The following is a 26588-nucleotide window of genomic DNA, read 5'->3' as shown; positions in this document are numbered from 1 at the left end:
CTTACGATTCTGATGGAGCAATACTGGCTTGGGTGATGGATATACTTGCTGCCACCTGACCACTTATGCTGCTTGGGATAGAAGATTTGCCACCTGGAGGGGTTAGGTAATTTATAGCCTTCATTAACTCCTTAACTACCACGACACTCCTAAACTAAATGAAATAGTCCGTTCGCAGAAATTATTCCACAAAAACACCATTTCAGATTTTTTTTTTTTTTTCAGTAATATTTAGTGCGTAAAAACTGTTAATATTATTTTGTGTGTGTGTGTGTGTGTGTGTGTGTGTGTGTGTGTGTGTGTGTGTGTGTGTGTTTCAGTATTCAAGTTTGCCTTGTATGTGTGAAGGTAAGTATAGGCTGTTTCATTAAGCAGGTCATTAGCTAAGTGGTTAGTTGTCTTTACGCGTCAATTACTGTGTGTTTAGGTGGTCCGGGAAGTGACCACAGTGTGCCGCTGGCCGTGGTGGCCAGTTCGGCTATTACCAACCCTTTCACCTGCTGGCATTGCTCTCCACGGAACAAAATCGTCTGGTGTGAGCAGAAATAAAATTCTTAGGTGTACCAGTAGGAGAAGAAATGGTTACTTGACGTAGTTTTTGAAGCCTTTGTCTGCTGGAATTTCAATCGGTTGATATAAATCTTTTGGTGTGCAAAGAAAATATTATATACTCAGTATACTTTTAAAGTTTCATAAGCCTTTGTCTGCCAGAAGTTCTCACAGTTGGTATAAATCGTCTGGTGTTGTATTAAATATAATACCCAAGTGTTTCTGCCGTAGCGAAATGGTTAACAGATCCACAGGTTTGCACGTCTGTCTCCCAGTTTAATACCTTTGATAACATAGTGTTTTTTGTATCCGTGTTTTATGAACTGTTTCAATATTTCAACAATATTTTAGAGCCTTTGGTGTAAGATACTTCCGCTGTGCGAGAAGATAATATGTATGACATGAAAACTGTTTTCTTTGTGCAGGTGAGTGGTGGGGAGAGGACTGGGTAACGGGATTATGGGAGAGTAGCAAAGGTGAGTCATGGTGGTTAGGGTAGGGTTACCAGGCACCTCATGTGTGTGTGGATTTTACTCTGCCCTGATTGGTTCACATGGAAGAATATTGTGTTGTTTAGTGTGGGCCTAGTATCTTCCCAGTTAACACAACTATGGTATGAGAGTACTTATTTTTCGAATTGTGTTATCAGAATATTGAACTTTGCTGTGTGGCAGCCTTTCCTTTTGAACATGAATAAAAATGTGCCGATGTGCATTCAGTAACAGCCGTAGTATTTATTGTTAACCAGTAGTCAGGTTTGGTTCAGGAGAACATTTTATTACCAAGTTAGCAGGGTTTCATTGGAAGGCAGAGTATACTGTATATTTTCTTGCTTTTGCATTTTGCGTCTCACCCCTGTGCTGGAGAGGGATGCCTTCACGAGATGGCACCGATAAAACCAAGCGGTGGAGCTGCTTGGTTATGCAAACGCCCCTGAACTCCCTCCGTATCCTTAAAAAAAAAAAAAAAAATGTCGGACTGCAGGACGAGGGCAGCTTCAGCCAGCTATCCACTGGTTTCACATTTCCTCCTCCTCCTCCTCCTCCTTCTTCTTCTGCTATCATCTTCGCGGTGAATAATTGATCATCCCACAGTTCCCAGGAGAAAGTGAATGCCATGTGACGTCTGGCTGTATCCTGAATATGAAAGTGAAATCTACTTCCTCATTTTGTTCTCCACAGTTGATCTAAAAAAAAAAAAAAAAAAAAAAATGTTAGATTGAGAGGGAGGGTAGGTGGGTGGAAGAAGATAGTGGCTAGGCAGATATTTGACTGTGTCCCGTGGTTGCTGGAGAGAGACGCCTTCACGTGTTGGCACCGATACAACCAAGCGGTGGAGCTGTTTGGCTATACAAACGTCACTCACCTCCCTCTTTGTCCCCCAAAAGGCAGAAAGTGTGCTCTGGATTACCTGTAGTCCACCAGGTTCACGTTCAGTTGAGCCTGGGATTGCTGCTGTTGCTGCTGCTGCTCTGCACAGGTGATCTCGGAAAAAAGATACAGTTGACAGAATGAATGGGTAGGGGAGAGAGTGGCAAGACTGCTGTTATGCTATTTTTATTTTAACTTGGCCTAAAATTGTCATCTGTCTGTATTTAATGCTGAGTTGTAACAGGAGATTAACACTACAAAACAGTGCTGGTAACAAGGAAGTGCAATAGAAGGGATGTAGAACCGTAACATTTGTCATGTTCAGTCACTGACCTACGCGAAATAAACTGCAAACGGACGAAAATTTGGGCCAGGGTAGATTGATAAAGAGGATAGTGACCTGATATTCACTTTATCGGAGTATAAGTGCGCGGAATGGATGGAAAAGAGTGGGTGAGTGGGCTGGGGTGGTGGTGGGTTTCGGTGCAAGGGCAGGGAAATACACCTTGTGAAGATGGTCATTGTAGGCTGGCTGTTATGGGCGTGGCGAACGTTAAATTCGTCTCCCTGTGCATGAGAATAAAATCAAGCACAATTAAGCAAACATCAGTTTCTCTTATAGACCTGGTCTCTTAGGAATGCTCTGACTGCCCCCTTTTTTTTTTTTTTTTTTTTTTTTTTTTTTTTTAAATCATAGTCCTGGGCTTGTTTGCTTATTGTACACATTTGAGGCGACATTGACCAGAAGCTTAGCGTTGAGCGGTAGATTATAAGCAATAAACCCCAACCTCCGTGCGAACGTAAACCCCTATGGTTAGGATCCAGCCGGGGTGTCGTAATCCACTGAACCACCAGGCTTCCATTTGGTTTTGTAATTACCATCCAGTGCAATAAATGGTTTTTTGGTATACAAGAAACCATTTAGTTTGTCACTTGACGAAGAGTCACCTAAAGGTAACAGCATGAAGTGAATGGATGATTTTTGCCTATGTCTAGCTTCTTAGGACGCGGGTATCAGACATTTAACGTAGTGGAGTGAGATTCCTGTAGAAGTTGTTGTAGCTCAGGATTCATCTGGAATGTGAATCCAGTGGAGTGCAAGCTGAAATTTCCCTCCCTGCAGTCCACCATCCTCCTTTCAGGGGATAGGGAAGGAGTCGAGGGACATGTGTGTAACCGAGCCACGCGGTTATATCTGTGCCACCGCGTCAAGGCGGCTCTCGCCAGCACCTTTTGAGGTAAAAGCTGAAAGTAACATGATAATTTTGCTGTTAAACAAGATTTTTTTTTTTTTTTTTTTTTCTGGGAGAAAGAACAAGAGACAAGGTAAGGTTTACAGTTTCCTTGTCCTGCCTATAAAAATTAGTTGTAGGAGGGAAATGATTGGAAATTTCCTTCAATTTTTTCACTTCTACTTTCTCATACAGTCGTCCCTTTGCAGCATATTTCACGTGACCCTGTGGAAAAAAAAGAGTGTTACGACTCGACACCCTGCACATTGCACTTCATCGTGGCTGGTATCATACTCGTATTCCAATCTGTTGTTATACCTCAGCATTCCAGATGGAGACATGACAGTTTTAGGCCAAGCCAGAGTCAGTCCGGTAAATGAAAACGTTAGAAAGACAGTGTCTGATGTTCTTATTCATGGACCAACCTGGTTCACGATCGATATTATTTACCAGTCATGGTGTTCCCTTCTGTGGTGTGTTAGAAAGTGTGTGTGTGGACAAACAGCTGACGTGTGTGTGTGTGTGTGGGGGGGGGAGAATGTCTTATCAGTAGGTTGTTAAGGCTTCAGTTTTCTGCTCATATTCTGTTATTTATATACAGTCCGTATGTATGTATGTACAGTATGTATGTATCATTATGAGAGAGAGAGAGAGAGAGAGAGAGAGAGAGAGAGAGAGAGAGAGAGAGAGAGAAATGGGGGAGATGCAGATATCATCATCATAACCCTGTTTCATCATACTGTAGGTAAGGATGAGGATGATTACGAAGTTGAAGTATATTCCAGGATGATGATGATAGTGACGATTATGATGATGATGATAGTGACGATGATGATGATGATGATGATGGTAGTGACGATGATGATGATGATGATGGTAGTGACGATGATGATGGTAGTGACGATGATGATGATGATGATGATGGTAGTAACGATGATGATGATGGTAGTGACGATGATGATAGTGACGATGATGATAGTGACGATGATGATGCTTGACCCCCACAAATCCGTCGTATATTCTCGCATCACTGGCTTGCATGTGCTTCAGGTTGCATATACGATGTTTGCAATGGAATATCTGGTCAGTTGCAAACAAACGTAGGCCAATGAAGTATGTGACCAGTGTTGCATGTTGATACTGGATTGAGAGAAGGACTGGGGCTGGACCTGCAAATTCCTGAACTATAGCTGAGATAGGATTTGGATTAGTGGATTAGCAGGTGGGATTTGATAAGGTTTGGGTTAGATTAGGTTAGGCTAAAGGAAGGAAGAAGGTTGTGGGAGGGAGTGAACACTTGTGAACTGTAGGCGAGATAGAATATAGTTAGGCTAGGTTTAGTTGGGTTGGCCTAGGTTAGTTTGGGTTGGGGTAGATTAGGTGAGGTTAACCTAGGTTGAACGTAATTTGGTTTGGTTGTGTTTAGTCTGGTTCTGTCTGGTTAGGTTGTCAGTTTAGGTTAGGTCAGGTTGGGTTGGGTGATGTTAGATTAAGTTAGGTTGGGTGTAATTTCACATGGTTAGGCGTACTGCGGTTCTGTTTGGTAAAGTTAGGTTAGGTTAGGTCAGTTCTGCTTGATTAGAGTAATAAGATGTAGTGGTAAGTTAGATTTGGCAATATTTGGTTTAGTTTGATTTGGATTTGTTAGGTTAGGTTAGGTTGGGTGCGATTGGACTGGGTTGGGATAGGTGTGATCTGTTCTGTTTGGTGTGGATACTGTGTTAGGTTAAGATGTAGAGTTAGGTTAGATATGGCTGTGGTAGGGTTGGCTTGGTTTGGTTTGTATTGGTTAGGTTGGGTGCGATTGGATTGGGTTAGGATAGGTGTGATCTGTTCTGTTTGGTGTGGATACTGTGTTGGGCTAAGATGTAGAGTTAGGTTAGATATGGCTGTGGTAGGGTTGGCTTGGTTTGGTTTGGTTGTCTTCTTGGGTTTAGTAAGGTTAGACTAAGTTTGGTTTTATTTGGATAGGTTAAGTTGCAAGTAGACTTAGGCAAATAAAGTATGGGACGAATGTTGAATATTGATGAAGGGAGGAGGACTGTGTGTAGGGAATATTCTGAAATGTCCACTTGCAAATTTAGGCTACAAGAGTGTTGAAAATATCGGCAGTGTTAATTTTGGAATTAATCGGACAGATCGCGTTTAAAATTGAGAAATATTGCGTGAAAATAGCTTGAAGAAAATACCAGGTACATGCTGAATAATGTTATACTTTGATTTCACCGTAAATATAAGGAGGTAAATAACTGTACAGTACTGCTATTTCTGTATTCAACTCTCTCTCTCTCTCTCTCTCATTAAATAATATATATATATACCGTACGGACAGAGATGCATCATTAGCCACAGATTTTTTTTTTTTTATGCCTACGAGTATGTTAATTACTACGGCATGATTATTTACTTTTTAGGAGAGAGAGAGAGAGAGAGAGAGAGAGAGAGAGAGAGAGAGAGAGAGAGAGAGAGAGAGAGGCAGGAGGGGGGGCAAGGTGGAAAAGTGGGGAAAGTGATTGATCTTGGTCGTCTAAAAGATAAATTTGCTGGGTATATTAAGGCGAAGGGGACGAGGTTTGATGGCTGAGAGAGGAAAGGTGGGAGGATGGTAGTTACAGGAGACAGCGAGTGGCGTGGTAAGATAAAGCTTGGTAATTCCTTCACTACTAGGCATCCTTCTTGAGGTGAATAAAGTGGTGTACTGTGATCAGGAATAAAGTGTTAAAATGATGTGGCTGAGGTGACGGGTTAAGTATATTGTTAAGGTTTGTTGAGAGCACATAACATCACACAAATGACCAACCATCTGAGTCCTGCACTACCGGTAGTTCATTTTACCTCATAACCACCAGGCTGACATTTTTATATTTTATTGCTATCGCCTGACCTTTTATGTAATTCTTGACAGTTTTGTAATTTTGGGGTTTTGCATATGATCCTTTTACAGCGAGAGGGGTGTTAGAGAGGGGTGCCTTCATGCGGTGGCATTGATGTAGTCCAACAGCCCTCCTGCCCAGTTATACAAAGTCCCTCAACTTCTTCCCTAACCCCCTGATGGGCTTGTGGTGGATTGTCGCAGAAGGGCAGTTCCAGCCTGCAGTCTACCGGGTTCACGTTCGACCTGTTACTGCTATCACCACAGCAAACTACCGAAAATGTCCACGAAGGTAGACGATCTGTTGCGCATATACTTAGACGTAAAAAATATATAACTAAATAAAGAGGTGTTCTTTTCTGACACTAAAGAACATCGTCATCGCAGCAGAACGCGTTTGCCACAACCTGACATAGATTCCTAACCCCTCTCAGTTGAGTTGATGGCCAAGTGTAGTAAGACTGGAGGATCGATTTGAGTATTATGGTAACCAGGAACACTCAGTAGTATCTCACATCTACGGATCATTAAATGTCATGCATCCATAACTAAGTGTTTATGTTATGGCAGTGACCCAGTTCTGTTAGGTGAAAACAAACCTACTGTATGGCCAGCGTGCCAATTGATATCAACCGTCTATCAATTCATTCATCATTTAAGCTAGCTGAATTTCCGGCTTCATCCATCAGACAGAAAGTCATTGTCGTTATGTAGGTAATTCATCAGAGTACAACCACTCCTTCACCTGTCATGTCACAAACAGGTGCAGCACTACACAAATGGATCTTCATGTATATTCACCCATGTATGGCGAGTTTGCATTGTTTGGTTTAATTTATCAGCATCCACTCGTCTCGTAATGTGTGTGTGTGTGTGTGTGTGTGTGTGTGTGTGTGTGTGTGTGTGTGTGTGTGTGTGTGTGTGTTTACTTTCCCGTCCCACTTACCCCAGCACCAAACCACCCAGCACAGTGCATCATTGGGCTCATCCACCGGCGTCCTGTGGCTGTGTATGGTGGAGTTAGGAGTAAGCGACAATCTAGACTCGTACACCGTGGAGCCACACCTAACAATGACCACAGAACTCTCATGATTGGCACAACTCATGTATTTTGTTCCAGCTGACACCAAACGATATTGTTCAACTGAGAGTGAATTGTAGGAGCTTGTGTGTTAATACTGGTACCATTCTGTCATGGTAGGGACAACTCTTTTATGATACTCCAGGTAACACCAGACGATTTTATAATATTCCAGGTAACGCCAGACGATTTATTCAGTTGGAAGTAAATATACAACCTTTGTAGTGTTAATAATACGACCCTAAAACTCACTGGGCTCATCCAGTGGCTTCCTTTTGCTGTGTGTGGTTAAGTTAGGATGTAGGCCACAACTGCGACGCGTACACCGTGTTGACAGACTCAGCAGTGACCACAGAGGCCAGGTGTCCGTGGATCTGAGAAGCGTGAACAAATAACCACAAAAGCGTACTGTGTCGCATCATACCTAACCCAGTCTAACCTAATCTAGTTGGACGGAACTAATCCCAATGAAACTTTATCAAAGCAAATAAGACCATACCAGAATCAGTGCATCACCTGACCTAATACACCTAACTTGAACTTAGCTAACGCACATACCTAGCATAACCTAACATAGCGTAATCTAAGCTAAATTGAGCTAATCCAACTTAAACTAAACTAAGTTAACCCTAACCTACCTAATCTAATGCACGTGACCTAACCGTGTAGCCACGTAACTATCAGCCAATGCTTTTGCAGTTGTTAGAAGCCGGAGACGCGTGAGGAATAAAAGGGACGACAAAGGTAACAACGATTTCCAAATTAAGGCAATCAGAGCGCAGGGTGCCGAGGCTAGGTTACCGTAGTCGTGAACATTTAAGGGTGGGAGACCGACCAACATCCTTGGAAGCATTTTACAACAAAACCAAACCTTCAGGAAATCAGTCACGTGAGAGAGGGGGGGGGGTGATAGATTTAAAAGTCCGTGTGCTGAGTCCCGGCAGTGTGACGTCTCACACACCTTCACATGTCTCATCTCGGAGTTAAACCCACCCGCTGTCTCATTCAGGACCGGTGCACTGGTGTTATTGGAGGTGTTATTATCACATGTCAGTGGGTCGTGTGGGAGAACACCGTAGTAAAATAAGTTTAACGATATTCACACAATCAGACCCTCACAAGTAAGACCCACGGACCGGTGACGATGATATTTTACCGTAATGGTTGACCACACAGCCACACGCTCTCCAAGCCCTCCCCAGCATCCTGTTTTCTTACCTGACTTTTAGCCTAGAAAACGTCTTGAGAAAGTGGCAGGTTTGTTGGTGAGGGTTGGTGCAGTGTGAGGTGTTGTGTTGTGTGCCGCACTGAAATGTTTGTGAAGGATGGGAATGGCAGTGTGGAAGTTCAGTGGCAGACTTGTACTGAATGTTTGGTGGTGTTCTAGGATAGGAAGATTTAGTGTCAGTAAGGAGATGGGAAGGAACTGGTTTAGGAGTAGGGTGGTGGATGAGTGGAATATGGTACCTAATGGTGTAGTTTGTGCTCCTTTCACTGAGCATTTCAAAATCAGGCTAGATAGGCATATGGCTGGAATTGGTTGGTTATAAAACATGTTCTAGTCGCTAATGGACTGACGGCAGGAGTATTACTGTTACCTGGTGTTTTTCCAGGTTTTACCATATTAGTATATGTTTGCCTTTCCACGTTTGTTATAAAATTTCCATGTCACGTCGTTTTCTGTACTGAACTGTGTTCTCTTTCCCTGTTTTCCTGTCACCACCACCACTACCATCATCATCATCATTATAGTAATCATCATCATCGTCGTCGTCGTCACCGTCAAAGTCAATCATCAGTCACCATCATCATCAGTCATCATCGCCAATCAGTCAGTCAGTTACCCAGTCAGTCAGCCAATCAGTCAGTATCATCATCATCATCATTATCATCATTCCGAATATAAACCATTAGGCCTATATGTAAACCCATTCACGAAATTGACACCCTACCCTCACCCAGCCTTCAACATCTGTCCCCTCCTCCCACACACACTCCTTTCCCTCGCCCTCCTTACCCCCACACCCTCCACTACTACGCCCTCACCATTTCCTTTCCACCCCTACAACCCTCAACTTTTACCCCTAACCCCACCATATCCTCCAGTGCCACCTCCACCCGTATAACCTCCCCCAGAAACCCTCACAGAGCCTGCCCCTTCCTCACTTCCCCTCGCCCCCTAATTCCCATCACTCTTTTTCATCCAGGCTTTTTATGTTTTTATCTTTTGTACTTTTATCGTAGTTTTGTACTGAAATTCCATGTAACTATTTTGTCAGCGATGTCTCTCGCTTCTGTGACAGTAATATTTCATTAAGCATATGTTACTTATTTATCTGAATAGCAGGGTGTTAATTACCTTACCAAAGAATACCTTATACCGTTTTTCTGTAACTAGTATGTAATAAATTTCTTATACATAAAAAGAGATCGAATAGTTATATCCTCAACAAACCTTTATAATCTACGAAATCCTATCTTAAAATCCGTAACCCACCCTTCTTCTGTACAGTACAGACCCACAACCACCACCACCTTCACGTCTGTCTAAGCACCCCCATCCTTACCCTCAGCATTCACCCACACTTTCTCCCTCCTCCTCCCCCCACACACACACACATCAACGTAACAGCCACACAAGACAATTACATGAACTAACCCGTTCTAGTGGCCCCTTTCCAGGCATGTGTGTGTGTGTGTGTGTGTGTGTGTGTGTGTGTGTGTGTGTGTGTGTGTGTGTGTATGTGTGTGTGTGTCTTCTATACCTGAGGACCCTTGTGCGACGCCAGAAAAAGATTGATAGATAAATATAGGACAAGGAGGAGTAGGAAGAAGAGGAGGTGGATCTGAACCAAGCAGATTGATAGATAAATATAGCAGGAGGTTATGAAGGTGAACCTGGAGGAGTGCAAGCTGAAATTGGTTACCTCCTGCCGCCCACCGTTATCCTTTCGGGGGATAGGGAGGGAGTTCAGGTACATATATATAACCGAATATTGGGACGGCTCAGTTATATCAACGCCACCACGTGAAGGCGTCCCTATCCAGCAGCGTTATATAAATAAAATCGTCCATAAACATTTTGCTGTCATAATCATTCACAGTTTTTACTAGCCTTGTCCCAGAATGTCCAGAGAAATGTGTGTGTGTGTGTGTGTGTGTGTGTGTGTATGTGTGTGTGTGAGAGAGAGAGAGAGAGAGAGAGAGAGAGAGAGAGAGAGAGAATCATTACTGAACTGGAGTATAACGCCTGAAGGTCATTTTGTCGAGGGCATCCCTCTCTGGAGGCATCGGAGAGAGAGAGAGAGAGAGAGAGAGAGAGAGAGAGAGAGAGGTGGAGGAGTGTGCCACATTTTCTGGTAGTTGTTTCTCCCTCTTGTGTGTCGTTTCTGAGTAGGGACAAAAACACCCTCAGACCCTTGTGTGGCGGCCATGTTGATTAGGGGGTGTGTTTTCTTTGATATTTCTTGGGTGTTGTTGCTGGCGGACAGTGAGTAGGAGGGGGTCGTTACTGAGGAGGGATAATAATACGTCAAGGTTCTCTTGGGTACCAGCTCCTTCATCATTTTCTAGTTCTGTTTTTATGTTCCTTCTTGTGGATGATGATGATGATGATTATGATGATGATGATTATGATGATGATGAAGCTGATGATGATGATGATGTACTATTTGAAGACAGCCTGAGAAATGAAACCCCAATATGAGTTTACTATATGAATTGATGGCTTCCAAAGAAACCGTGAGGCGAACTACCAATTCATAACAATCCTATATCGGTGTTTTGTTCTCGATGATGATGATGATGATGATGATAGTTTTACTACATTAATATTTAATGTCATGTTTGCGTATGATACCCACCTTTTTTATGATTGTGGGAAATTGGTTAATGATGATGATGATGATGATGATGATGACAAACCCACTTCTTTTCAGAAAGTGGAAAATAGGGTGATGATGATGATGATGAAAAGCCCACCTCTTTTCTGATACTGTAGTGAGAAATAGAGTGATGATGATGGTAATAATGATGATGATGATGTTGACAAACCCACCTTCTTTTTTAATAGTCAGAAATAGGGCGAAGATGATGGTGATGATTGGTTATGATAGTTAGGATATGGAGCTTTCTTTTTTTTTTTTTTTTCTGATTTATAATGACTAACGGGAATAACAATAGCTCTGATTTTTTTCCTCTCTTGTAAAGTATGTCCATTAATGATGATGGTGATGATGATGTTGCTTTTCCCTTTCTTATCAACTCTGCTGATGACAACGAGTTAGGATTAATGATGATGCTCGTGATGAATGGTGATGATGATGATGATGGTAATTAAAATAATAATAATAATAATAATAATAATAATAATAATAATATTTTTATTATAATGCTGATATCCGTGTATATCAGCAGACGTAGCCACACCCTCTACCTTCCTTCTCTGCAATCATCCAGAGAGGGAAAAATAAACAGCAGAACTATGGTAATTGCATTGACAGGTAATTTCACTCTTGACACCGATAAACGGATTAATGAATGAAAAATGGCTAATGTGTCTGGGGAGTTGATTAGGAATATATAAAAACGTTTATGGGAGATTTTTAACCCAATGTTTTGGCTAATTAGTTGTGATTGTGTGCAATAACACACACACACACACACACACACACACACACACACACACACACACACACACACACACACACACACACACACACACACACACACACACACACACACACACACACAGTTTCAGGGTTGACATAAGTCTTGTGTTAAACATTAATTTAAATATTAGATCAGCAGTTTTTGACGCATTCATCCAGTCATAATATTTTAATGCATAAGTACTCTAGCAGTTTATTTATTTCCTCATTTATTTTCCAAAAGTGTACAGTATTAATATGTACTGAATAAATTTAATGAAGTAAGGAGGTTCGTTGTAACACCAAAACATTACTTAGCATTTATAATTGTACACGTATTGGAAAATAGGGCTTTCTTTGATGAAATAATTAAGACTTATCAAGAACTAAGAACAAATTGCAGTGCCTTGAGTTTAAAACTGGTATTTGTTTCTTGCTTTTCAAAATCATCATGAATATCAGCTGTTAATATTACGGTGCTTCATAGTTTTAATTTTGGTTCTAAAATGAATGAGAATTTACATTAAACTGACAAAGTTGCAGACTACTTATATATTAATTTACTTGATTATTGCATATAAAACCAGGAATAATATTTGATTTCGTTTCATGTTTGCATCAGGGGCCTTCAGAATGTAGTACGATAATTATTGAATATTCTCCTGTCAAATTGCAGTCAGCTTTTGGTCATATTAAGGCCAGTTCAACGGACATTATATTGTTTGTCATTATGACATTCATGCTGCACACAACTTGACATACAGCTTTATGTAATAGTATATTTTTGTGGGATATATATATATATATATATATATATATATATATATATATATATATATATATATATATATATATATATATATATATATATGTAGAAAAAAATTTTAATGGGCTATACAGTACTTTTGTACATTTGTAGCTTCACGTAATTATGACATTTATAACGCGTATGACATTTACAGTATTAAAATTACTGTCCTGTCATAAATCATTTATGGCACACTTTTTCCAGCCCTCCCCCTCCCACAGAGAGAGAGAGAGAGAGAGAGAGAGAAAGCAAATGCAAGAGAACGCTTATCTCCTCCTCCTCCAGCTCGTAATCAACGTCGTCGTCTTCGTCGTCATCCAGGACACAGGAAAACATACTTCAACACGGAAGCAACCATTACAGTTTTTATTGTTGTTATCCATCCATCCATCCATCATCCAATCCTACATTGCCCCATGAGGAGCGTAGAAGCCCGGGGCTAGGCAGTTGGTCCCGACATTTAAGATGAGAGTGACCAGCCTCACTCATCCCTGAGTGGCATTACATGAGCAATCAACTCCAACCATCCCTTGGATATAAACCTTCACCGGCTCAATCCGATTGGAGCACAATAATTACCCATTAAACCAAAATTTGGTTTTATGGTTACCACCCAGCGTAGTAAATGGTTTCCTGGTGTACAGGAAACCATTTGGCTTGTCACTCAGCGTAGAGTCACCCACAGGCTGAAGGAAGTGTAAAGATTGAAGGAAAGAAAGACAGAAGAGGGAGTGTAAAGTCACCCGTAGGCACAAGGACAGGGAAAGAATGAAGGAAAGAATGACAGAAGAGAATGGAAGGAAAGAAGGATGGAGAGGAAAGGGCAGACACCCGAGAGCAGCACTACATCGAGTGAGTGGATGGTGAGCGCCCCCACCTACCACATATTGTTGTTATCATTATTATTATTATTATTATTATTATTATTATTATTATTATTATTATTATTATTACGTGGTAGGTGAGGGCGCTCACCATCCACTCACTTGATGTAGTGCTGCCGTCAGGTGTCTGCCGTTTCCTCTCCTCCATCTTTCTTTCCTTCCATCCTCCTCTGTCTTCCTTTCCTTCACTCTTGCCTTGTCCTTCTGCCTACGGGTAACTTTACACTCCCTCTTCTGTCTTTCTTTCCTTCCTTCTTTCCTCTTCCTTCTTCCAGTTGGTGACTCTACACTTAGCGACCAGCCAAATGGTTTCGTGTACACCAGGAAACTATTTACTACGCTGGGTGGTAACCATATAACCAAATTTTGGCACCTGGTGGTTTAATGGGTAATTATTGCGCTCCAGTCGGATTAAGCCGGTGAAGGTTTATATCCAAGGGATGGTTGGGGTTGATTGTTCATGTAATGCCACTCAGGGATGAGTGAGGCTGGTCACTCATCTTAAATGTCGGGACCAACTGCCTAGCCCCGGGCTCCTACGCTCCCCATGGTGCAATGTAGGATTGGATGATGGATGGATGGATGGATTATTATTATTATTATTATTATTATTATTATTATTATTATTATTATTATTATTATCATCATCATCATCATCATCATCATCACTGGACGGGATCCAAAATCAGAAGGGTCGTCATATTACAAGGGAATATTGGGGATGTACTGTATTTGACGGTTCCTTAATTTGGGCAGAATAAAATTATCTGATGTTTGCCTGAACAGAGTTTACAGTTTCAAAAAGATGAAACATGGTGCTGTATGTAATGGTGTGTGTGTGTGTGTGTGTGTGTGTGTGTGTAGAAACGAGGAAATGAGTGTCTGGTTGAATTTTAATGGCTAAGGTGAATGAAAAAGTTTGACGTCAGCTGGCATACAATACAAGGCACCAAAAAGACAGCTGCTGTATATTTGACGGTGTCAGTGCAGTGTGTGTGGGTCAGATTTGCAGTGCTTTATAAAGTGAGTCACACAAATCTCACGCCCACAGAGAATAAGGCCAATGTGTGGGAGGGGTGAGGGTGGTGGCGGTAAAGGAGTGATAGCAATTTGTAGGAAACTCTTGGGAAACGCCTCGAAAACTTTGCTGCCATTATGCCTGATGGGTCAACAAATACAAACATAAAGGTAATATGGCCTAGGACGCCTTCACCCCCCACCTTCACACTTACAAATAGATAAAAATGGATAATGGACTTACCTCGCACTGATTGCCTTATAAGTTTCAACCTTTGTCGTGTGAATGGTGTGTGACCTGTGGGGGAATCACACACACACACACACACACACACACACACACACACACACACACACACACACACACACACACACACACACACACACACACACACACACACAGAATCTAGAAATTGTCAGTATACCTCAGTATACCTCCTGCTTACCGTACATGACCCAGCCTGTGTCATGTAAACTGTGTTTAGCCTCTGGGGGAATCATAGTCAGATGCTCGTGTCGTCATGGCAGGTAACACAATCAGTAGGGGAGATGAAGGTATATTCTCACAGGAAGCCTGGCGGTGACAAGATTGAATAAAAAATATCATCCTGTAGTAGTAGTAGTAGTCGTCTTAACCCCAGACTTATCTGAAAGGTGAACCCAGTGTACAGGCGTCAGCCGCCCTTCTCTTGCAGTTCACCAAACTTCTTTCTGGGATAGGGAAGTCTTTGAGCCTTGAGGGACGTTTGTATAGCTAGGAAACAGACGTCCACACTGGAGATGTGGAACGTGTCCGAACTGGACGCATACTAGTAATATATCACACCTTAATGCTGTGAGAGATCTACCCAAATGGCAATAGTAGCCCACAGATATTCCCAAATGGCAATAGTAGCCCACAGATATTCCCAAATGGCAATAGTAGCCCACAGATATTCCCAAATGGCAATAGTAGCCCAGAGAGATCTCCCCAAATGGCAATAGTAGCCCACAGATATTCCCAAATGGCAATAGTAGCCCACAGATATTCCCAAATGGCAATAGTAGCCCACAGATATTCCCAAATGGCGATAGTAGCCCACAGATATTCCCAAATGGCAATAGTAGCCCACAGATATTCCCAAATGGCAATAGTAGCCCACAGATATTCCCAAATGGCGAAAGTAGCCCACAGAGATCTCCCCAATTGGCAATAGTAGCCCACAGAGATATCCCCAAATGACAATAGTAGCCCAGAAAGATCTCCCCAAATGGCGAAAGTAGCCCACAGAGATCTCCCCAAATGGCAATAGTAGCCCACAGGTATCCCCAAATGACGATAGAATTTTGGCTGAAGTAAATTGTCTTCGCTGTCGCTCGGACAACCAGGCAGATGGGGTGGCTGGTTATATTAATGCCATCACGAGAAGGCGTTTCTCCCTAACATCATACTGAAGGGAGTAATATAAACACACCTGTCTTAACGAATTTTATCCCCTAAAGATATACTCATTTCAATTTAACTTTGTCTAGGTTTTCGTCCTGTTGCGGTTTATTTCTTGTAATTCAGAAGCAAACTAAGATTGTACTACAGTTCTACATCCTTTTAATGGTACTACTGCGTGACTAGCATCATATTTTACGTTTTATTTATTATTCAAAGCAGCAATCTATACAGACGTAACATACATTTTCCTACCTCACAGTGCCATACGTCACACTACCACCTTCACTTTACCACATCACACACTCCTCACACTGACCAAACCATCACCACAAACAGATATATCTCACACCACACTTTGAACATCTTTACGTCATTCAGGCACAAATCACACAATCATACTTCACACCGCAACACTATACACTGTCACATCACACACACCACATTGACCACACCAAAGCCTGACATACGAGTAGCTCACACTACCACACTTTGAGCTTCTTTACGTCACTCAGGCACAAATCACACAATCATACTTCACACCGCAACACTATACACTGCCACATCACACACACCACATTGACCACACCAAACCACCAACTGACATACGAGTACCTCACACTACCACACTTTGAGTTGCTTTACGTCACACAAGCACAAATCATACTGTTATAATTCACACAGCTACACTTCACACTGCCACACATTGCCACACCACACACTGCGACATCTTACATTGGCACGCCTAAAATTCCATGTATTTTGCCTGGTGTTTATGATAGAACGGCAAGTGTGTGTGTTGTGTGTGTGTGTGTGTGTGTGTGTGTGTGTGTGTGTGCATCGTCGCATCCCGTATTTTTCTCTTCTGATGCATTGTGCATTAATTGTTCCATCCATCTGGACAAACTTAAAACTCTTGTCCCTCCATCCTACAGTACTTTTGTCCATTGGTTCACCTGTATCGCCTCCAGTTGTCCATTGTGGTACTCGGTGATCCCCTGCCGTCCACTCGTTGGTCTTTCAATGACCCCCTTCTGAGAATGTGTTGACGCTCCATAGGCTGACACAGTTCTCTCTTATTCGCTCTTTTGTTTACTCCTTAAGGCTTATTACTAACACTGAGTTTTCAAGATATTAGTCATATACTGTACATATACATACTGTATATAGATAGATAGATAGAGAGAGAGCGATATGTATGCTTTGTATCTTTATTTAGTAATAATTTTCATGGTAATGGGAAGATAGTCTTAGTGAATCGTATCACACACAGAATTAGTTTAGCTATTACACACACACCGTCGCACACGTCAGTGCCGAGGTATTGGTGTTGTTGGAACCATTACACTCCTTCACGATCATTACTGTTTTACGCTCAAAAGAGTGCACAGAAACACACAACTTTAATATATAAAAAGGACTTGCTCTGAACGATGTTATTTAGTTTCCCATATCTTAATGTTTTTTTTGTTTTTATGCCAACAGGAACTGTCTATCAACAAACTCAACTCTTATCCATTTATAACTTTTTCTGTTTTGCTTGACAGGTGAGTGTTGTGGCAGACTGAGGACAGGGCAGCTTAAGGAAGGTAGGATTGCACACACCGTACTGGTTATCACAAAAAGGAAAAAGAAAGTTTTTTATGCCGTTCATTGTTAAACCTCTTCTTCCCAATCTCTCTCTCTCTCTCTCTCTCTCTCTCTCTCTCTCCCCAGTACACAATCACCACCGCTACAAAATTCACCTTTTCTGTTCTTTCATGGCGCTTTGAGTGGCCAGCCTTGTTTTGTCACTTCTCATTTCACACATTATCTCCATTTTTCACCCATTTAGCACTGTTTTTCCACCAGCATTTTTATTTTCGGTCATGTGGAGCGATTGCAGAGAGGAGGGGGGGGCCGAGGGGTAGCGGAGGGGAGAAGGGAGTGTGGTTGTTAGAAGGGAGTGGGGAAAGGAAGAGGGAGGGGGGAGGGGATATTCTGGTAGGTGTAGGAAAGGGATAAAGGGAAAGAGAAGGGTGGTGGGAGGGTGGGAAGGGAAGGGAAGGGGAGGGAAGGTGAACGGGATAGGAAGGGTGGAAGGGAAGGAGAGGAGTGGGCAGGTCACTGAGGGCCCGATGATAAAAAACATAGGAATGAATTTTTTTGTTTGCTGTGATTGTGTATTGGAGAGGTTAGGGGAGGGGACGGGATGGGTAGGAGAGAGATGGAGATGGGGGTTAGGGATGATGGGGCGGAGAGAGAGAGGAAGAGGAGCAATGAGGAAAAGGGATTGAGGGTAGGTGGGAAAGTATGGGGTAGAGAAAGTGCAGATAAGTTGAGATGAGAGAGAGTGAGGGAGAAGGGGGGGAGATTAAACAAAAAAGATGAATTTTTCAGTCAGAGTTGGCCCGGTGTGTGATGACGCAATACAGGAAGGGGATCTGTCATATATCCTTGCCAGGAGAGAGAGAGAGAGAGAGAGAGAGAGAGAGAGAGAGAGAGAGAGAGAGAGAGAGAGGTTCATGTAATCCAACTAGAAGTGATTAGGTCAGGTGGATAAGGTGGAGTGATGGTGGATGCTGCTGTTAGATAAAATGTCATGACTTTGACAGACATACCGGTAATTCACTTTAAGGTTACAGTGTTGAAAGGAGTATGAGATCAAGCTGTCATCTTATCAGAGTGGATATTAGAAGTGGATTAGGTCAAGTGGGTCAAGTGGAACGGTGGTGGATGCTTCTGCAGGATTAAATGGCGTGAGATTAATTAGCTCGAGCCTGTTAAAGATGGAGAGAGAATCAAATGAAATAGTCATGTACTCAAGGTGAATTACGGAAGTGGATAAGGTGGAGTGGCAGGTGGAGGGGTGGTGGATGCTGGTAGGGGATAAAATGACATGAGATTGATAAGCTGAACCTATTTTAAATGTAGATTGAATCAAAACATCAACCTACAGCTGTTCAAGTCTAACTGTTACAGATATTTAATGAACAGAGGACACCAGTAATCTGGTGTACGGATTATTTATTTTACTCATTTGTTTTTCCTTCCTCTGTTCTGTTATTTAAAAAAAAAGGTAGCCATCTAATTAAGGTGAATATTAGAAGTGGAAGTAGTTGAGGTGGAGGAATAAAGAGAATCAAATCAAGCAGTAATCTACTCAAGGTGGATATAAGTGGACGTAGATGAGGTGGAGGAGATGTGGATGCAGCAGATGGACTGACTCTGTACGTGTGAACATCATAAGATCAAGTAGTCATCAGGTCAAGATGGATAGTAGGGATGGAAATGAATTAGGTGGAGGACGAGATGTGGATGCAGCAAGGGTATTGACTCTGTGTTATACAGTATAGAGCCAGAGTGTCGCATAGCCTAAAAGTAGAATGAGGTCAGATGGTGTTCATGTAATTTTGGTGGATGACTTGACAGGTCAGGTATGATGATGTGAATAGGGGGGAGTGTCAGGTGGAATAGAAATGTGGAAGAGGTTCATAGTAAATTAATTGGTGTAGGTTACAAGAGGTGGAGTAGAATGTCAAACAAATGAGTTGAAGGCAGTAAGATATAGATTACAGAGAGTTGAATCAGATGGTTGGAACATCTAATTGTCACGAATCAATTCGCGACATTTCCTTTTTGTGAGAAGCCACGAACTATTAGTGGAAAACTCACTGTGTATCGCTCAGTTAACCGTTTCTCTCTCCATTTCGGGGTATACTTTTCAAATAATTCGTCACCGTTTTCAGGGGTGACCGATTTGATGCACGTCACTAAGTGCGCGACTGAGCGATACTATTGTTTTTTATTGTTCGCCCCTGCTCATTCAACCGTTAGCCACGCCTTCTTCCGGTGGCCTGTGCGTCCTGCTTAGGCATTATTTGAATTCAGTCTTGTGTTTGCTGTGACGGAGAAAGGGTCTGTGCTCAGAAGTGGAGAGGTCAGCTAGCACCCCAAGCTCCATTAGTACAGTTAATCCCGGTACTCCCACCTTAGTGGTGATACATAGTATTCATCGACTGGTATTTCTTTTGTGTATTTTGTAGTTTTAAGAGCTTAGTTAAGGTGTTTTTCCTAGGCGTAAGTATTTAGCTTCTGTGTGAGTGAGCGAGTGCGTCTCATTTAATTTGATTTGAAATGTAATGTTAAATTTATTTTTGTGATTAATAAATTTAACAGTTCTATTTCTTGAGCTTAATGTAGAGTAAAAATCTTGTTTCATTTCTCCATAATTAAGCTTATTTTCCATACAGCTCCTAGCTTGCATAAACATTTACTATTCATAACTGGTACTTAGACCAGTCTTGTTGTATTAACTTAAAATCCGTTGTGCCAGGAGTTAATGCATCAGCAAGAACCTGATGTTATTATTATTAGTATTAGTTATTTATTGTCAGGGGTGATGTAACTTTCTCCAGAGGCTAACAGTACAGTAATTCAGCAATTGTGAGTAATTAGTCTCTGCTGTGTACTGTTGAGAAAGTTTATAAATTCTCGTTCTTAGAGAATCGTGCACAAGCCAGCGTAAAGTAATCGTTGCTTGATGTAGCAAGACAATCATTGTCTCTGCGCTTCAATATTATTGAATATAAATATCAATTTTAATAATATTTAACCATTTATATCAAAATTACAGATCTATTTTAAAAACCCCGTGACAATTGGCGACCTCATTCCAGGATATTAACTCCTAGCTCTATAGCTATTCACGAGATAGTGCTCACTCATTCATATTTAGGTATTTATCATTAAAGTTTATAGGCACAAGCTTACTGGTGTTTACCCTTAATTTAGCAAGTGAATTTTGCTTTATTAATCAATAGAATACTTAACTCTAATTTATTTTTGGTAACGCCAGACAATTTTATTCGCTTCTGGGAAGTCGGCGTACCCATTGTGTTTATTATTGAGTCTTCCCAGTCATTTACATTTTTGATTTATTCTTTGCCAGTTAACTGGATAAGACTGGTCACCACTAGCTTGTGTCTGTACTCTTTACTTGTGTTTATTAGTATTCGTCGCTAAGCAGTCAGTACTCAATTTCGGTTACTTAGTAAATTGAGCTAGCATCATGGCTACAGCTGTATATGTACAGGAAGCCAAAGATATTGGTCTCACAGACCCAGAGAAAATACAGAGTTACGTTCTCTCACGGTTCAATTACGAGCAAGAACGTGAGAAAGATGCTCGTGAAGAGCGTAGGATTCAGCGCGAATGCGAGCGAGAACAGCGTGAGGAACGTGAAAGAGAGCGTGCTTATGAACAAGAGCAGCGTGAGAAACAGCGCGAATACGAGCAGAAACAACGCGAGCTCGAGTTAGAAAAAGAGCGAGAACAGCGCGAATACGAGCGTGAACAACGAGACAGAGAACGAGAACACGAACGTGCCGAGCGAGAAGCACGCGAGAGACATGAACTTGAAGTGCTGAAGCTCAAGCGAGATTCCTTGGCTTCAGACACGTCTGGTGCTGTTGGTCCAAGCTCCACGAGCGTTCCCCCTGCACATGTCCTGGCGACCCCACGCATCAAGCTTCCTTCATACAAGGAAAGCGAGCGAATCGAGCCGTACATAGCTCGTTTTGAGGACATGGCAGACTTATATCAACTGGATGAGGCAGCTAAGCGGCTTCAGTTTCTTAGCCTATTTGAGGGCCCTGCCCTCGATATTCTCCACAGAATTCGTGGAGACAATCTCACATATGAGATGATGAAAGCTGCACTCATTAAGGCGTATGGTCTCACAGTAGACGACGCCAAAGTTCAGTTCATGCGAGCTCGTCTCCAAGACAAGGAGACAGCTGTTCAGTTCCTTGATCGTCTCACAGCTTACTTAAATGAGTGGATGGAGAAAGATGAAACTCCTTCCACGCGTGAGGGGATAATTGACCTTATGCTGCGTACACAGCTAGAGAGGTCGTGGCCTGCTGAGCTCATAGCACAGCTTAAGATCTGCCAGGTGAAAGATGCCAGCCAAATGGCAGAGAAGGCTGACGCATTCTTTACTGCATACGGGTATCAAGCTCGTAAGCAAAACACCTGGAGCAGAAAAGATACTGATAAGTCTGGGAAGCAGTCTCAGACTGAATCCCAGCAACAAGGTCATTCTCAGAATAATGGCCAAGGTCCAAAACCGCAGTGGAAGGACCAGGGGCAAAACACTCAGAAACCTGAGTGGAAGCGGTACAACAAGCACCCCAACCAGCAGCAGTATCAGCCACGCAACCGACCGTCGGGACAAACTTTTTCACCACCAGCTCAAAAGAGGCAGGAAGCAAATGCAGCCTTCATTCCTCAGCAGCAGCACGGTGGTCACGTCCCTACCAGTGTGGGTACTTCCCCACAGTTCACTAGTCCCACAGTGACAGTGAACCCCCTCCACAGATGGCCAATGTTCCATCTCAAGTATATAACCCTCAAGGCACAATGTTTGCCACATCAATTCAGCAGCCTCATGAGTGGCTAGCTGCTTCCTCCACAGGCCCTCCCACAGGTGACAGTACCTTCCTTGTTCAGCCAGGGTTTGTGGGAGGCATTCCTGTGAAGGTCCTGAGAGACAATGGTTCCTCAGGTTGCTCTGTTAAGCAGAGTTTAGTTCGGCCTGAGCAGTATACAGGTCGACAGATCCATGCAAAGCTTATTGATGGATCAGTGAGATTGTTCCCTGAGGCATGTATCCAGGTGGCATCTCCATTTTATACTGGTATGACACTTGCAGTTGTCATGCCAGAGCCTCTATTTGACTTAATAGTAGGCAATATTAATGGAGTCAAGGATAGTTGCTCCGATGGCGCTACTCAGACTTCGGCTGCTGCGGTGACACGAGCCATGACTGAGGCTCTAGACTGTGTTACCCCAGTGATCATTGAATCGCCGCAAGATCTGATGTGCAGTCAACTTGTTGTGCAAGAACAACATTCTGACCCGACACTTGCTGCCGTGCGGAACAAACAAAAGGGTCGAGTGATTAAGTATTCACGGGGAGGTCGAGCCAAGTTCCTTCGCAAACAAGGACGTGCTCTACCGTGAGTCACGAACACCCGAGGGCGAGGTTCGACTGCAGTTTGTCGTTCCCGCCAAGTACCGCCTAGCAGTGTTACAATGGGGTCATTGTTCAGCCTCAGGAGGTCACTTGGGCAAAAGGAAGACCCAGGGCCGTATCCGAGCTGACTTTTTCTGGCCAGGGATGGGACGGGACATAGATAGTTTTGTCCGTTCCTGTAGTGTGTGCCAAAGTATCACCACTAATCAGGGACATGCCCTTCCTGTGCCATTCATAACCACACCTGTAATCTCTGAGTCAGTTGAGAGACAGGGTAGTGGTGAAGTGGGTGCAGACCTGACGTCTCACTTGTTGGCCCCACAGGACACAGTATGTCCAGGGCCTGTACATACACGAGTATTGTAGGTTAAGGGGGAAGTTTGAGAGAGAACTCCGCCGAGGCGACTTGAGGCTATGGAAGACCCAAGTTTGCACAAGGATTCTCAGCTTCCCAATACTAATATAAGTATCGTAGGTTAAGGGGGAAGTTCGAGAGAGAACTCCGCAGAGGCGACTTGAGGCTATGGAAGACCCAAGTTTGCACAAGGATTCTCAGCTTCCCAATACTAATATAAGTATTGTAGGTTAAGGGGGAAGTTCGAGAGAGAACTCCGCAGAGGCGACTTGAGGCTATGGAAGACCCAAGTTTGCACAAGGATTCTCAGCTTTCCGGTACTAATATAAGTATTGTATTGTAGGTTAAGGGGGAAGTGAGAACTCTGCAGAGGCGACTTGAGGCTATGGAAGACCCAAGTTTGCACAAGGATTCTCAGCTTCCCGATATTAATATAAGTACTGTAGGTTAAGGCACAGGTTGAGGACCCGTGTGCGGTTCGAGGCTATGGAAGACCCAAGTTTGCACAAGGATTCTCAACTTGCCGACCATAATCGTGTGCTATAATTAATGGCGACCTCGAATGTACGTCGTAGCACTGACTGCTAGGCAGAGAGAGTAATTGTAACATGATAAAATTTTGTCTCATTGACACTTTTGATGCTCCACCTCAATTGGTTTTGCAGGTCCAGCAATGGGTGTAGCAGTTTTGCTGTGCGGACCAGCTGATCGTCTGCCGCACGCTGCCGCCTCTTCTCCTCTGCCTTCGTCGTCGTCATATTATTATTTACTGTGTCATTTTACACGTAGGTACAGTTACACTACAACTGTCACACCTACACTGTGTATTACATACACCACGCTACACAACAATTAGTTGTCAGTGTAAATGTAGCGAATTTTCGCTCAGTTTGACCTGAGTACAGGATTTTCACCGTCGTCACGGAGTTTTTCCCTCAAGCTTGCTTCTATTAACGTAAATACGAGGTTTTTTCACTCACTGGCGACTGCGATTTTCTCCTGTAGCAGGATAGCACACACACCACAGTGTGAATCTTGTGTGACTGAGTTAGGATTTATATGTATGTATATTGAAATCATTCTTCTGAAGGAAGAAAGATTTAATTTTCATGGGGCGTAATGTCACGAATCAATTCGCGACATTTCCTTTTGTGAGAAGCCACGAACTATTAGTGGAAAACTCACTGTGTATCGCTCAGTTAACCGTTTCTCTCTCCATTTCGGGGTATACTTTTCAAATAATTCGTCACCGTTTTCAGGGGTGACCGATTTGATGCACGTCACTAAGTGCGCGACTGAGCGATACTATTGTTTTTTATTGTTCGCCCCTGCTCATTCAACCGTTAGCCACGCCTTCTTCCGGTGGCCTGTGCGTCCTGCTTAGGCATTATTTGAATTCAGTCTTGTGTTTGCTGTGACGGAGAAAGGGTCTGTGCTCAGAAGTGGAGAGGTCAGCTAGCACCCCAAGCTCCATTAGTACAGTTAATCCCGGTACTCCCACCTTAGTGGTGATACATAGTATTCATCGACTGGTATTTCTTTTGTGTATTTTGTAGTTTTAAGAGCTTAGTTAAGGTGTTTTTCCTAGGCGTAAGTATTTAGCTTCTGTGTGAGTGAGCGAGTGCGTCTCATTTAATTTGATTTGAAATGTAATGTTAAATTTATTTTTGTGATTAATAAATTTAACAGTTCTATTTCTTGAGCTTAATGTAGAGTAAAAATCTTGTTTCATTTCTCCATAATTAAGCTTATTTTCCATACAGCTCCTAGCTTGCATAAACATTTACTATTCATAACTGGTACTTAGACCAGTCTTGTTGTATTAACTTAAAATCCGTTGTGCCAGGAGTTAATGCATCAGCAAGAACCTGATGTTATTATTATTAGTATTAGTTATTTATTGTCAGGGGTGATGTAACTTTCTCCAGAGGCTAACAGTACAGTAATTCAGCAATTGTGAGTAATTAGTCTCTGCTGTGTACTGTTGAGAAAGTTTATAAATTCTCGTTCTTAGAGAATCGTGCACAAGCCAGCGTAAAGTAATCGTTGCTTGATGTAGCAAGACAATCATTGTCTCTGCGCTTCAATATTATTGAATATAAATATCAATTTAAATAATATTTAACCATTTATATCAAAATTACAGATCTATTTTAAAAACCCCGTGACACTAATCAAGGTTAATGCTGGGAGTGGGTGAGGTGGAGTGACAGGTGGATGAGGTGGATAATGGTGTTAGTGGATTAATTGCCTCCACCGCCACACACTGGAGCCATCAGAGTTCCTACCAAACCTTTAATTAACACATTTTTAGAACGGATCTTTTTACTGTCAGCTGCGTAATTTCCTGCTGACCCTTCCTCTGTGTGTGTGTGTGTGTGTGTGTGTGTGTGTGTGTGTGTATTCTCACAGATCTATTGTCGTGCTTGGGTACAGAGGGGAAATTGTTTTTATTTATTTATTTATTTTTCAGGGACGGCTATTGGGGAAGGTTACGGATTTCTCTCTCTCTCTCTCTCTCTCTCTCTTATCATATATATATATATATATATATATATATATATATATATATATATATATATATATATATATATATATGTATGTATATATATATTGATGGTGAGGGGTGAAAGGGGATGCGGTTTTGGAAAGAGAGTTTTCTTTCACATTTAGTTTTTCTTCAGTTATTTCTTTATTATTTTTTTAAGTGAAAGTTTTCCCATATATTGGTGGGGTCTCGTTACTGGATGTGTATATAGGCTGTAGTGTCTTGTCTTATGCCTGTATAAAGTTCGTTACATAACCCAGCCTTTTTTACTGTATATATGTTTTTGAGAGGGGAAGGAGGGGAGTTTTTATTTTAAGTAGTCTTTTTCTGGCTCCGTTTAGTTGTACAGCCGCGCCTTTCATATTGTGTGTTCAGTTAGTGAAGTCGTCAGTAAATGGTCGTCCTCGTTTTGAATGGGTTAACAAAATAGCTTCGATCCAAATGTGTGTCAGTTGGTTGGGGCGAGTTTGTGTGTGTGTGCTGGTGTGTCCTGGCGGAATGTTGTGTTGAAGGATTGGTGGGTAGCACAGTTAATATTGTCATTATTATTATCATTAGCAACATCATTTCCATGTCCATTACCATTATCGTCACCGTCATCATCATCATCATCATTATCATCATATTTTTGCTTTCTTTTATGTTTAGGGTGGGCAAAGTCTATCATCGTCATTGTCATCATCGTCGTCGTCGTCGTCATTAGGTTCATCATCATGTTCATCATCATCATCATCATCATCATCGTCGTCGTCGTCGTCGTCGTTGTTAGCATCTTATATTTT

This window comes from Coenobita brevimanus, chromosome 107 (genome assembly GCF_032717465.1).
Source record: "Coenobita brevimanus isolate Jiangsu-jjx chromosome 107, ASM3271746v2, whole genome shotgun sequence".
NCBI lineage: Eukaryota > Metazoa > Arthropoda > Malacostraca > Decapoda > Coenobitidae > Coenobita > Coenobita brevimanus.
The sequence above is the reverse complement of the archived record's forward strand: the minus strand, read 5'-3'. Positions refer to the sequence as shown.